The sequence below is a fragment of the Ambystoma mexicanum genome, chromosome 9, assembly GCF_040938575.1.
Source record: "Ambystoma mexicanum isolate Mex_15411 chromosome 9, UKY_AmexF1_1, whole genome shotgun sequence".
Lineage (NCBI taxonomy): Eukaryota > Metazoa > Chordata > Amphibia > Caudata > Ambystomatidae > Ambystoma > Ambystoma mexicanum.
In genome coordinates this window covers 39,052,219-39,067,588 of record NC_090931.1, presented here as the reverse complement: position 1 = coordinate 39,067,588, position 15,370 = coordinate 39,052,219, and the positions used below count along the sequence as shown (strand labels likewise).

Sequence of the window (15,370 nt, the reverse complement as noted above, 5' to 3'; positions counted from 1 at the left end):
AGATCCCATCTTGGTGGCGGGTTTGAGATTGGAGGATGGAGTCTCTTTGCTCCCTCCATGAATGCCTTAATGACCGGTACCTTCCACCATGAGACCTTGTTGTGGGAGTTGGTGTATGCTGACAGGGCTGCCAGGTGGACCTTTAAAGAGTTGAATACTAACCCTGAGTCTAGCAAGTGGAGCATAGTTTAGAATGTGTGATGGTTTACATTCTATGGGGTTAATTTGTTTAGACTGGCACCAAATTGCAAATCTTCTCCACTTGTCGGAGTAACAGTGCCTAGTGTTAGGTTTTCATGCTTCCTTTAGGATATCCATACATCTCTGTGATAGGTTAAGATGTCCAAACTCTATGACTTCTGGAGCCATGCTGCCAAGTTCAAAGTGTGAGGTTGAGGGTGCACTGTTAGACCCCCGTGTTGAATGAGCAGATTGTTCAGGCATGGGAGTTTGATGGGATTGCACATCGCCAGTTTGTGCAGATGTGGATACCAAGGCTGTCTTGCCCACATAGGAGCAACTAGGATGAGTCTCACATGTTCTTTGTGAATCTTGTTCATCACCCTGTTCATGGGAGGTGTTGTGGGGGAAAAGCGTAAGCAAATTCCCCTGACCAGTTCATCCATAGGGCCATTCCCCTTGGAGCCTGGTTGGAGGAACCTGGATGCAAAGTCTGTGCATTGACTGTTTTTGCTTGTGGCTAACAAGTCTATTGTGGGGAAACCCCATTGAGAAGAGTTGCTCTACGACTTCTGAGTCTAGTTGCCACTCGTGCTCCTCTGGTAGGGAATCTCTGCTCAGAGAGTCGGCCAGAGAGCCGAGTTCCCCTGGAACATGCTGAGATGAAAGGAACATTTTCTTTTGAGTGCCCATTTCCAAATTTGTTGCGCTAGCCTGGATAGATTTGGAGAACGTGTGCCCCCTTGTTTGATGATATAAAACATTGCCGTAGTGCTGTCTGTGAGGACTTGCACTCCCTGGTTCGTCAGGTGTAGCTCGAAAGTTTGAAGGGCTTTGAACACTGCTAGTAGGTCCAGCAGATTGATGTGGTTCTGCGCCGTAGCATGAGTCCACAGACCTTGAGCTGTGTGATAAATGTAATGAGCCTCCCATCCGGCGAGCGAGGCGTCTGTTGTGACAATCGCCTGTTCTTCTGGATCGTGGAAGGGTTTTCCCCTTCAACAGATTTTCTCATGTCCGCCAGCGAAGGTTTTGTACTAGTGTTGGCGAAACGACCACTAGATCGTCCCACTGACCACTTGCCTGAGACCATTGTTTCGCCAACCACTCCTGCATGGGTCGCATGCACAGGCGCGCGTGTGGTACCAGGTAAATGCAAGATGCCATCATGCCAAGCAAACGCATAGCTTTGCTTATGCTTTATCTGGCGGCCGTTTGATAATGTGAAATTTGCAGCAGCATGTTTTGGACTCTTTCCTCTGATGGAAAGACCAACCCTTCTTCCGAGTTTATTACAGCTCCTAGGAACTGTTTCGTTGTGCTTGGCACAAGGCTTGATTGTTTCTGGTTTATTGAGAAGCCCAATTGAAAGAGAAGGTTGATTGTTCTTTGAATGTTTGGCCTGCAAACCTGGGGGCTCTCCCACCTAATCAGCCAGTCGTCCATGTAAGGGTACACTGGGATTGCCTCCCTGCGCAGGTGCGCTGCCACCACCGCCAGTACCTTTGTGAATACTCTTGGTGCAGATGCTATTCCGAAGGGTAACACTTTGAATGGGTAGTGCTGATTTGCAATCTTGAACCGCAAGAATCTTCTGTGCGCTGGGAACATTGAAATAGGAAAATAAGCATATTTCATATCCAATGTTGCCATGTAATCCCCCTGCTTTAGCAGAGGGATTACTTCTTGTAGCGTAGTCATGCAGAACTTTGGTGGCTTGACATACTTGGCACAAGGAAGTAGGTTGAATAAATACCCCTGTTTACGTGGTTGGTTGGGACGACTTCTATGGCGTCCTTTTGGAGCAGTGTGGCGATTTCCTCGAGGAGGATTCGTTGGTCTTCTTTGGAGTGAATTTTCTGGTGCGGTGGATGGTTCCGGGGTCGCTCGAGGAGCTCCACACAATAACCGGCCACCACGGTGGACAGCACCCATTTGTCTGAGGTGATTCCCTCCGATGCTTGGGTGAAGTTTGAAATTTGCCCTCCTACTGGAGAGGCATGGGCGGGCACCTGGAGCGGCCAGTCACTGTTTTAGAGGTGTGTTAGCACCTTTACCGAAGCAGCCCCTCCCCGGTCTGTGAGATCTGCGCAGACCCCTCTGGTAACTTTGAGAGGCTTGGCCTTGACTGTTACCCCATGATGTTGCTTGATTTTGACTGTAGCTTGACCCTCGTTGGGAATTCTGTTCGTGTGAGCGACGAAAATGACCATTACCCCTTTGGCCAGTGGGTTTATTGGTTAATTGGCCCAAAGATTTCAGTGTATCATATTCTTTTTTAGCCGTCTTTAAGGCGTCTTCCACTGCCTTTCCAAGAGTATGTTAGGCTCTAATGACATATTGATAGGAGTGGCTTGCGTCGCCTGCTTGAAGCCGGATTGGCGTAACCAAGCATGACGCTTAATAATGGTTCCTTCTGCGATTATCCTTCACGCATTATCTGCGGCATCAAGATTAGTTTTCAACATGCAGCTTGAAACCACCCTGCCTTCTGCTGCCACAAGAGCCAATTGTGACTTGAGGGGTTCAGGGGCCAATGACAACAAGGTCGAGACCTCATCCCATTTATGTCAGTCAAAACTTGCTAAAAGAGTGGCGTTATTAGCTATTCTAACTTGAAAAGCAGTCGAAGATGCTACTTTCCTCCCATTGTATACATTTTTTGCTCTCCTTGTCTGGAGGAGCTTCAGAGGAGGCCAGGGGTCTCCCTGCTCTTTTTCTCGTTGTTGTAACAACCAGAGAGTCAGGCTTAAATTGTCCTTTTATATATAGAGGGTCGGATGGGGCAGGTTTGAAGAGCTTGTCAACAAACAGCCCGTGTCTGATAAGGTGTCTCCAGCAAGGGTTGTTTCTTTCGCTGAACAGACTGCAGAAGGGGAATGAATTGAGAGACAGCCTTCTTGTCTCCCAAGATATCGTCCACAAAATCATTGTCCTGTTGCATCTCCTAAGTTGCTATGTGGAAATGCTCATCCGCCTTGACGAGCATGTCATTAAGTAGCGGCTTGTTTTCTATGGGTGAGTCTCTTACAGGGGGATCCTGATTAACAGGAGAGTCCATGTTATACATGTTTGCGTCTGGATCAATCTCATCATCATCATCCCCGTAATAAGGATCTGCGGCCTCCTGAGAGGCATAGAGGTCTTCAGTATCAGTGTCCTGGTCATACAGATCAATGACTGGTGTGGGTTTCGAAACAGTGGCCGAAACAGGGAACTGAGAACCGGAGGCTGCTGTAGTTGGAGGGGTGGACTGAAGACTTGCGAAATAATTAGGGTCTTTTTCATAAAAAATTTGCCATGAAGGTCATTCTTCTCATGACCCTGTCTATATCCTCACAGGACCACTGGGTAGAGCTAGGAATTGACCTAGGGTCCGAAGGGTGTAAAGGAGCTCCGTGATCTAGAGGAGTGAGATGTGTTTCAGGAGGGAAATGTGTCTTCTTCTTTAGGGCTGAAGACAGGGAATCCTGTACATGCGTGTTTTTGTTGCACTTAGGGCAAAATTTAAAAGAGGTCCTATCCATAACAGAATAACACAGCAGCTAGGTGAATGTAGTGTACCAAAAGGGGCAAATACATTCTTAAATGTCTTCCCCCCCCCTTTCTCCCTACTGTGTGGGCGAAGCCCGAAACGGCCTTCCAAGGCCGAACGAATCCGCCAGCGGGAGTCTTCAACGGTCATTCGTTTACTGCTGTCAGATGATCTCGATAGCCGGTGATATTGAATATAAAGGATAGTAAAAAGTCAATGGCGAAAGCCAAAAGGAGAACTCAGCGAAATAGCGTCTGTCTATGATGGCGGAAAAAAGAACAATCTGAGGGACCTCGATGCGTGAAGGACCATGGGTGCAGTGGACATCACACTAGGCATAGTATTACTGGCATGCCTTGTTGATGTACCTTTTAGAATTTCGAAAACAACAAACGTAATACTCTGCAGCTTCCACTAGACGTCAGCCTATGCACAGCATGAGATCTAAGCAGATTCCATAAGCCTCAGAAATATATATATATATATCACAGGGCCTTTGCTACCCCTCGACAAATCCTTACCAAACTTTGCAAAGAAAGTATATGGCCCTGTCTGAATTGTTCTGGCACGTTTGGTGAGGTATCATCAGGGGGGGGCAAAGTTAAAGGGAGGGGTCCAAAAATTATTCTTTTTTCCATAGACGCAATGGAAAAAATGTTTTGCTCACGCCTACAGCCTAAACGGCCGGATGGATTTTCACCAAATCTGCAGCAGGATCGGCGGCTTGGTCCTGAACGTGTGCTTTTGTAAATGTGGTGTAAATCCATCCACAAGTTTTCTTTAAAACGGGCTAAAAGCAGGTTAAAATAAATGTGTGATATCTGGGTTCGGTCCGCGGACTCACTTCCCTGTTCGGTCAGCGGACGGGCATCCGATTGGCCTAGAGGGTGACGTGATGTCCGGAAACGCCTGCCATGTTGGATTCTTGGACAGCGGCTGGTGTCCGCGGACATCGCAGTAAAAACATATTAAAAAACACAACATTGCACTTGTCAAACTTATAATCTCTGGGGAGGTGAGGGTTAATGAGGATGGGATGGGATATGGCCGTAAACAGTCCGGATGTTCCGATACAGTCCTGTATGTTCGCGAACACTTCAGACGTTCGGGGACATCTATGCCTATTTCTGCAATACAGGGTTGGTGAAAAGCAGTTTATGGATGGCTTATAACTTTGGCGCCACTCAAAGATACTGCATGACATTTTGGAATTTTATTCTAGACCCGATTCTAAATGTCTTTGCAAAGTTTGGTGGGATTCTGTCAAGAGGGGGCAAAATTAGAGGGGCAAAATATAATTAAGTCTTATAAATGTGGTGCCATTTGACGAATCTGCACACAAGTTTGCAAAAACAAACATTTAAGATCTAGATATAAACGTTTTTGTAAAGTCTGGTGGGATTTTGTCAAGAGGGGGCTAAATTAGAGGGGGTCTCAACATTTTTAAACGGCTTATAACTTTGTTGCCGTTTGACAAATGTGGACAAAAGTTGCCAGAAAGATTATAGAGCCAACATCGAATGTTTGTGTAAAGTCTGAATGCATTTTGTCAAGTGGGGGTTAAGTTATATGAGTATTTTATGTACATACATTTTGACACTTTTGAAAATTTAAAACCTGGGCGGATTTCCAGCAAACTCATCTAAGGAAAATTGACAAGGACCTTAAAGCATGGTTTTGCAAATGTGCCTGTGTTTTATTTTTTGACAAGTGTCATTACATAGGCACAAAAAATAGTGATATACTTTTGACAACTGAGGTATACCCTGTGGCTATGGGCAGTGGCCAGATTGTCTGGGTCATGGCATAAGGTCATGATCCGGACAATCTGGCTAATGGCCATGACCACGAGGGATGACAAAGGGGGTTAAAGTGGCCATGTCCACCTGGGACTGGCTATGTGGTAAAGTTATTCGAAAGTGGGATAGGTTTGAAAGTGAAACATAATTGTGCTTGTGGTAATATGGTCATAGGGTTTTCTCTTCACCTTCTGCAGGCTGCCATGGAAAGGGAAGAGGGGAAGAGGGGCTCTGTACGGAGCCCTGCCTTCCCTTTCCATGGTGGCCATCTTGGAAAAGGATTTTCCTTCCTACAGCGGGACGCCTGGTGTAGGAAGAAAAAACCTTTTTTTTTTTTTTTTTTTTAGCACCCCGGGTTCCCTCTTTGGGAACCCGGGGTGCTAATGACCTTCATCCCCCATTGCAGGGGCTCGAATGGGGGATATCAGTCCTGAGCCCTCATTATCCGCCCTTGCTTTGCTTGGGCCGATAACTTGGACTGCCGGGCCGTTATTCCCCCTTCCAGTCCCTGGAACGGGGGATGAACACTGCATTATTCCCATTAGCATAACACAAAATGCTAATGGAAATGTTGGAAATGTTGGAAAATCTATTGAGTCTATGTACTTTACTGAGAAATGTAAAGTATCTGGAGTCTATAAGATTTTCTTTTAGTTCTATTTTTTAACTGCAAAAGGTGGTTCCTAAAGGAAGGTAGGAACCTTCCTTTTGTTGATGTTTGATGTATTTTATTTTGGTTGTTAGTCTTAGCAGTGCACGGTGGTGGCACAAGTTATGGTTGCTTAGCTTACCATAACTGGTGAATTTGAGATTATTCTATTTTACTTGTAACCATAACGTCCCTTTAACAACTTTTTTTCATTGAATTTCATAGGTTTTTATTAGTGCAATAGTGCAACTTAACCATAATGTCTCTTAAACAAAGTTTTTTTCAGTGAATACATATATACATATATATACATATATATTTAGAGAGAGAGAGAAGGGACTGAAACATTATTTCTATGGTTCAAATGTGTGCACTGTAAGGCCCATTGCCTGCTGAAAAACAACAGTAATAATGTCTAATAAGGAACATGTTACTTACCTGTAACTGTTGTTCTCCAGCATGGGTCTGGCATGGATTCACATGCTCATGAATATTCCCCGTCGTCAGGCCGGGAAACCTCGGTAAAGAAAAAATCAGTATCAGTTTCGTTTCTGATCTGTCTTTCTTAGTAGTAACCAATAACTGATCTCTGGGTCATACTGCCCCCAGCCAATGACTGCCCTCTACCTAAGCCCCTCCCATGGCAGCCATCCTCAGATTTCGTAGCACGTAAAGTGGCAGTATGACCAAGTGAAGAGCCGCAGAGGGGAAGGAGGGAGGGTTCGCATGTGAATCCATTCCAGACCCATGCTGGAGAACAACAGTTACAGGTAAGTAACTTGTTCCTTCTCCAGCATGGGGTCTGGCATGGATTCACATGCTCATGAATATAAGAATACATAGCAGTATACACATGCACAACCACAGGAGGTGGCAACAGGCTCAACATTAAGCAATACAACAACTCAACATTAAGCATCTCTTACCTCCTCACCAGGCTCACCTTAAGCGAACAGGTTGGCCAGCACTGCTTGGCCGACCCTGGACTCCTCCCTGGAGTCCCGATCGACGCAGTAGAATCTCGTGAAGGTGTGCGTCGACCTCCACGTAGCAGCCCTGCAGATGTCCAGCAGGGGCAGCCCAGACAGGAACGCCATGTTAGCAGCGATCGCTCTGGTCGAATGGGCTCTCGGACGGCCGGGCAGCGGTCGGTTTGCCAACCGGTGACAGTGCATGATGCAGCCGGAGAGCCATCTGGAAATGGAAGCCTTCGAGAGAGCCTTCCCTTGTTTCACAGGTCCAAAGTTCACAAAAAGCTGTGATGTCTTCCGAAAACTCTTTGTGCGGTCCACGTAGAACTTCAGCGCTCTAGCCACATCCAGCGAGTGCAAAGTCCTCTCGGCCGGAGACGAAGGCGACGGGAAGAAAACTGGCAACACCAAGGGCTCGTTGAGGTGGAAGTCCGACTGCACCTTGGGCATAAAGGAGGGGTGCGTCCTCAGCACCACCCTCGTATCGTGGAAAGTCAAGCATGGAGGCTTGCAAGATGGGGCCTGGATCTCTCCCACTCGTCGTGCGCAGGTGATGGCCACAAGAAATGCTGTCTTCTACGACAGGAACTTCAACGGCACCAAGTGCATAGACACGAATGGGGCCCCCATGAGCCTGGGAAGCACCACGTTGAGCTCCCACGCCGGGGCAGGGGCCTTCACCGGCGGGAACGATCGGAATAGTCCCCTCATAAATTCCTTCACCAGGCGATGAGACCACAAGGACGCCCGACCTGTAGTTCTGGTGTATCGGGAAATGGCAGCCAGATGCATTTTGATGGAGGCGTGAGCCAGTCCAGCTTTGGCCAGCGACAGTAGGTACGGCAATACTTGAGGGGCCGTAATCCGCAGAGGGTTAATCTTCTGTGCAGGGCACCAGACAGAGAACCTCTTCCACTTATGTCCACAACATTTGAGAGTTGAGGACGCCCTGGCTTTTGCAAGAACCTCTCTGCAGTCAGCCGGGATATCGTATCCTCCAAAGTCTAGTGCTGCAGGAGCCAAGCCTGCAAGTTCAGCGACACCAGGTCGTGATGGAGAATGGCGCCTCCTTTACTGGAGAGAAGATCCGTGTCCGTCGCCAGCTTGATAGGTGGGGACGCTGACAAGTCCAGAAGGTCCGGGAACCAGATCTGTCTCGGCCACGCCGGTGCGACGAGGATCATCCTGCACCTGGACCTCTTGAGCTGGTTGATGAGACGGAGCAGCAACGGCAACGGAGGGAACGCGTACATGAACAGGCCGTCCCAAGGGAACGAGAAAGCATCGCCCATGCTCCTCGGCTGGGCGAACCTGCTGGCGAACCTCTGGCACTTGGAGTTTGTCGCCGTCGCGAACAGGTCGATCTGGGATTTGCCCCATCGTTGAAAGAGCCGATCCACCTGGTCCTGGCGTAGTTCCCACTCGTGGCACGAGCGCAGCTCCCTGCTGAGTGAGTCGGCAATGGTGTTTTTTATTCCTGCCAGGTGGAAGGGAACCAGAAACATCCCCTGGGCGACGGCCCAGTGCCACAGATCCTGGGCCTCCTTGGATAGGGCTGGGGATCTGGTGCCTGCCTGCTTCCGGATGTAGAACATCGTGGTGGTGTTGTCGGTGAAGATCCTCACCACTTTGTCCTTGAGGGACGGAAGGAACGATTTGAGCGCCCAGAACACGGCTCGTAGCTCCAGGATGTTGATGTGAAGAGACCTCTCCTCCAGGAGCCAGAGGCCTCTTGCGTGGAGATCTCCGGTGTGGTCCCCCCATCCCTCCAGGGAGGCGTCCGTCGTTACTGTCTCCTGATACGCTGGGGCCTGAAAGTCCATGCCTGCCGCGAGGTGCACATGGGCACCCCACCATAGAATCGCCCGACGGAACTCCTCGTCGAGCGGGATCCTGTCCTCGAAGCAGCCCGCCGCTTGAATCCAGCGGGCGTCGAGGAACTCTTGTAGCGGACCCATCCGAAGTCTGCAAAGGGGCACAAGGTAGATGTACGAGGACATCATCCCGAGGAGGGACTTGATGGACCTCACTCTGGCCACCTCCGTGGCTAACAGGCGCTGAACCTTGCCCAAAACGGCCTTCGTCCTTTCTTCCGACGGAGATGCCAATCGCTTCACTGTATCGAGCTTCGCTCCCAGAAACAGTGCCACCTGCAACAGGACCAGATGGGATTTGGGGTAGTTGATGGCGAATCCCAGCTCCGATAGCAGGCGGACGGTCCTCGCTGTGTGTTCGACGGCGAGTTCTCTTGACCTTACCCGGATTAGCCAGTCATCCAGGTAGGGGGTAGACGTGGATTCCTTGCAGGCGCAGCCGCGCCGCCACCGGTGCGAGGCACTTGGTGAACACCCTGGGTGCTGACTTTAATCCGAACGGCAGGGCTCTGAATTGGTAGTGACGCCCCTGGACTACGAATCTGAGGAACTTTCTGTGACCTTTTAGAATGGGGATGAGGAATTAAGCATCCTCCAGGTCCAGTGACGATAGGAAGTCACCCTCCTCCAGCTGTCCCAGCACGTGCTGGAGGGTGACTATCCTGAATTTCTGTGCCTTGATGTACTTCTGTAGGCCTCCTGTGACGAGGAGCGGGCCGCCTGGCGGTAAGTAGAAGAGCCACCGCTGGATCCCTTGGAGGCTCCCTGTCTGCCTCCAGAGCTCCAAAAGGGCTGCCGTTGCTGAAGGACTCCTAGGGCTTGGGCTGTTTCCATGTCTGTCTTGATGGCCTGGAGGGACTCATCCACCACCTTTCCAAGCTTGTTGTTGCCGTCGAACGGCATGTCCAAAACTCTGGTCTGGACGTCCTGGTGAAAGTCTGTTGCCTTGAGCCATCCTCGTCGTCGGAGGCAAACCCCGTTGCCCAGTTGGCGAAATCCGGTATCAGCAATGTCCGTTGCCACTGTTATGGTGTGATCCGACGCCACCTCTCCTTCCTGCAGAATCTGTAGGGCCTCCGCCCTCTTGTCGTCCGTTAGGAAGTCTAGCAGAGGAGCTATCTTGAACCAAAGCTCCCTGTCGTATCGGGCCACAAACGCTAAGGCATTGGCCGCCTTAATTGTCGTCGCCGCCGACATGACTCGTCGTCCCATGGAGTCCAACTTCTTGCCCTCGCTGTCCGGCGGGGAAGTGGAAGTTGAAGCCGCCGCACCTGCTGCTTTCTTCTTGGCCGCTGCCGAGATGACAGAGTCCGGCGTGGGCTAGGCCCTGAAGCACAAGGAGGTGGCATCGGGGACCCGGTACTTCTTCTCGTACCTGTGCCTCTTGGCGGGTGTCGTGGAAGGGTTCTTGAGGATAGCCAGCCCCTCGTCCAGATGTCGTCGAGCAACGCCACCGCGAGGACCGTCTTTCTCTTGGCCTCTCGTCGTTGGTAAAGAAACCCTTCCTTTTTCTGCTCCTCAGGGCAGAGCTGGAAGAGCTCGGATGCCCTGGTTATCATGGTGTGAAAAGAGCCAATTTCGTCGGGCGGAGAAGCCCGAGGGGGGGGAGGGTGATGACGGGATGTCCGTCGTGTCATCGCCGCTGTCGTCGTCTGTCCCCGTCGCTGTATCTGTCGCTGTATCCTCTCTAGGGTCCGGCGAGGGGGATGAGGGGTCCACAGGCCTCGTGGGCACGAAGGGCGGAACGGGGTGGACTTTCCTCCGCTTGTTCAGAGGGCTACCCGACAGGCCTGGCCTGGTCCGTTCCGACAGGTTCTTGCAGAACGCACAGTCCTTCTCCACGTGCGTCTTGTCCTCATGAAGGCAGTAAAGACATGTCGAATGCTCGTCCTCCTTGAAAATATTTTGCAATCGGCATCCTGGGCAGCTCCTGAACAGCTTGGATCCGGGCGTCGAGCTTGCCTTGTCCTGGGCCTTGTCCGTTGAGGTAGGCCACAGATCTTCTGGAATCCTCCAAGAAGCGTAACTCGACGAAAACTTCACCCTTGAGGGGCGTAGAAGAATTCCGAAATGGGTCCCTGTTATCGGAAGTAAAAACGGTGGAGCTTGAGGCTTGATTAACCGAAAAAATGAGAAAATTCTCCTGAAAAAGCGCGAAAACGCAGTAAAAGCTCGAGAGCTAAAACACGAGGACTCCCAACACTTGAACGTGTGGTAAAAATCTGAGGATGGCTGCCAGGGGAGGGGCTTAGGTAGAGGGCAGTCATTGGCTGGGGGCACTATGACCCAGAGATCAGTGATTGGTTACTACTAAGAAAGACAGATCAGAAACGAAACTGATACTGATTTTTTCTTTACCGAGGATTCCTGGCCTGACGACGGGGAATATTCATGAGCATGTGAATCCATCCCAGACCCCATGCTGGAGAAACAAACACTTTGTACGCCCAGGCAACTGACGTACTGGAGGCCCCTGCAGCCCCCGTGGTGTTGGGCTGCCCATGCCCAGCAGGAGGGCCAGTGGCGGTGCCCCCCACCCCTCAACAGGGCTTGCTGGGGGGGCCCCAACATTTGGTTTTACGCCAGTGCCCCTGCCCCAGGCCAACAGACATTAAGCCCTGCGCTTAATACTTACAGTAACATACTGCTGTGCTGGAAACCATGTCTCCTGTCCCCAAAACCAACAGAAACTATACACAGGCACTCACCACAAAGCAGCCCAGGCTAGCTGACAGAGTCAGACTTTCAAGAAACTGAGATGCAGTGACTATCTTTACAAGAGCCTGCAGTCTCTGAAGGCCAATCTGCTCCCCTGAACAACTTATAGAAAGTGACGCTATGAAACCATGTGCCATTCTCAAATAGAGTTCATGCGTAAGCAGTTTCACCATGCTATATGCAAGCTTCTCACTGCAGTGTATAAAGATTCTCAAGATATCATGTATATGTTTCAACATGTTGTATGTACATTTCCGTGAATAGCATACACATCTTAATATTCAATATATATGTTTTGACATGGAGTGTACAAGAAGTTTCAGTTTACAGTATGTCTTCTTTATTATATTGTAGATGCATTACAATATAACCTGTGTGTATCTTAGCATAAAGTATAATCAATTTCTCATTATATCAAGTATACATTTGAGCATGTTGTGCATATGAGTTATTAGAATGTAGCATTCACATCCCACTATTTAATATACATAGGTTGCTTTGCAATGTATGTATTTCAATCTGCATTATATGCATTTCAGTATAACATGGATGCATCTCATATATTTCAGTATATGGTCTATACATCTCAGCGTACAGTGTGTACATCTCACTATGTAGCTCAATATACTGTATATGCATCTCAATGAACACATGAATATATCTCAGTGTATATGTTTCAAAATACAATGTATGCATCTCAGTATACTATAAATATATATATCTTAATATATAATGTATGTACAGTGTATACATTTCAATATATAACATATTAATCTCAGAATACTGTGTATACAGCTCAGTATACAATGTGGTACGTCAATGTACAGCGCATATGTATACATACTTCAATATACCATGTATGATTCACTGAACAGTTTATACCACTCAGTATACAATGCAGGTACCTCAGCACGTAGTGTATCTATTTCGATACAAAATGCAAGTATCTCAATATACCGTATATACCTCTCAGTATACAGTATATGTACCTCAGCACGAAGTGTATCTATTTCAATGCATAATGCAAGTATCTCAATATACCGTATATACCTCTCAGTATACAGTATATGTACCTCAGCACGAAGTGTATCTATTTCAATACATAATGCAAGTATCTCAATATACCGTATTTACGTCTCAGTATACAGTATATGTACCTCAGCACATAGTGTATGAATTTCAATACAAAATGCAAGTATCTCAATATAGCGTATATGCCTCTCAGTATACAAGGTATGTACCTCAGTGGACAGTGCATATGTATACATACTTCAATATATCACATATGAATTTCACTAAACAAGTTATACCTCTCAGTAAACAATTTATGCATCCCAGTGTAGAGTGTGTATATTTCAGTATCTAATGTATGCATCTCAATATATGATATATACACACATCTAAGTATGTTATGTATACATTTCAGTGCTCAGTATATACATTTATGAATCTTGAATTATGTCCGAAATGGCCCATTCTCCCCTGAGCTACTTCATTGCCCCCCTACGTCCATTTCCTCCTGTCTCATGTAAATACTGCTACATTAAGACTCGGATTTCACTAAGGTCAAGCTGGATTTCAATAGTCAGGTGCTATGGGAAAAGATCTGATGAGGCTTCGGGACACACCACAAGTACCCAGTTTGTACCACTATCCTTTTTGCAAATAGCCTTCAACCTAGCAGAATTGCTGATTCGCCATCAGGCTGAGCGAAGCCGGTTCTCCTGACTACTTTTCCTGCTTTCTTCTTCCCAAGCTGAAGGAAGGCCTTTTTCCCCCATCAGTCCACCTCAGTGGCTGTCTCCCCAGCCCTGACCTTCTAGCTCATTTTATCGATGTACAACCTCCTGGAAAGGGCAAAGCAGGGCTCACGGGCTCACTAACCCCTCTCTGCCACTTTACCTGCACAGTGTAGCACTCCCCAAGTCTGATCTATTCTAAAGCGGTACATGCCAACTGTCTCACCCAGGGCCTACATTCATCCCACACTTAAGATTGCAGGAAAGCCTATGGGGTGCAAACCCGACACAGAGAATTCAGAAGTTCAACAGACCACTTATTGTGCGCAGGGCACAGCAACGGTTGGGCTGAGGGCCTTGCTGAGAGCTACCAAAAGGTGTTAGTGAGAGGGCACAGAGGACATGGACGAGCCGGCATGGAGGACATAGGTGAGTGGGCACGGAGGACACAGGTGAGAGGGCATGGAGGACATAGGTGAGAGGGTACGAGGACACAGGCAAGAGGGCACGGAGGACACAGGCAAGAGGGCACGGAGGACACAGGCAAGAGGGTACGGAGGACACAGGCAAGAGGGTACGGAGGACACAGGCAAGAGGGTATGAAGGACCAGGTGAGAGGGCACAGAGGTCATGGAGGAGAGGGCACAGAGGACATGGACGAGAGGGTACAGAGGACACAGGCGAGAGGGCATGGAGAACACAGGCAAAAGGGCACGGAGGACACAGGCAAGAGGGTACAGAGGACACAGGCAAGAGGGTATGAAGGACCCAGGCGGGAGGGTATGAAGGACCCAGACGAGAAGGCACAGAGGACATAGACAAGAGGGTACAGAGGACAAATGTGAGAGGGCACAGAAGACATAGGACGACATACACAAGAGGGCTCGGAAGACACAGGCATGAAGGGTACAGAGGGTATGGACTACACAGGCAAGAAGGGTACAGAGGATACAGGCCAGAGAGCACGAACGACACAGGCCAGAGGGCACGGACGACACAGGCCAGAGGGTATGATGGACACAGACAAGAGGGTACAATGCACACAGGCGAGAGAGGAGCCATAGAACTCGGGTGATAGAGTACATAGGTAGGGGTGTAGGATGCAGGTAGGAGGGGCCCAGGGCATAGCCGACAGGGGGCAGTGACATGCCTTGGGATATGCTATGGAGGCTGAAAAGGACATTTGGTGTCTTTACAATGCCCGAACAAGCCAGATCTGTGACACAATATGCCAGCCAATGCACACACTCCTAGTGCACAGAGCTCTGGTCATTGTGTTCTGGTTTGGGGGAAGAGGGCTTCTCTTTGGGGCAAGTGGGCATTATTAGGTGGCTGTGCAGTGATTTCTTAGGTACACTCTAGTTGTGGAAGATATAATTCATATTTAATTAGTGAGGCTTTAAATGCATTCTTCATATTTGATTCCTTTCTGTGTGACATGGTCAAAGATTTCTATCTTGGTGGCACAGCTCTTGGCACATCAACAGTTAATTTATTGTGACCTCCCCGAGTCAGATGCAGCCCTTCTAAGAAGTATTAAAATGAGACAGAGCAATGGTGAACTCCATTCTAAGCCTTGGGAGGGATACACAATCCTGCTCAGAGATGTAGTGTGATGTGGAGGACCGCTACTTTGCAGAGCTATGACAAATGGTCTGTATCAAAGGAACACCGTGTGGCACTTTCTTCTATCAGTGCCTACTCAGTGTTACATGTCAGTAGGACATTGATCTAGCAGTGTCCACCTAGCAGTGAACTTTAAACGTTGCATGGATCTAGCCATTTGATTCTAGCTGTTCCAGGTATCTGCAACATTACTTGCCGGTGGCAAATGGGTCTTTCATCAACCAGTCAGTATTCCATAGCTCTAGCAGTGACAAGTTAGTGTAGCATGGCCCTAGCAGT

General features: G+C 48.7%; 1 protein-coding gene across 7 annotated transcripts in view; it reads right to left on the bottom strand.

Annotated features, from left to right (window-relative positions):
• The window catches only part of IGSF9B (immunoglobulin superfamily member 9B), a 1,213,970-nt gene that overhangs the window by 255,691 nt on the left and 942,909 nt on the right, over positions 1 to 15,370 (bottom strand). The window lies entirely within an intron of this gene.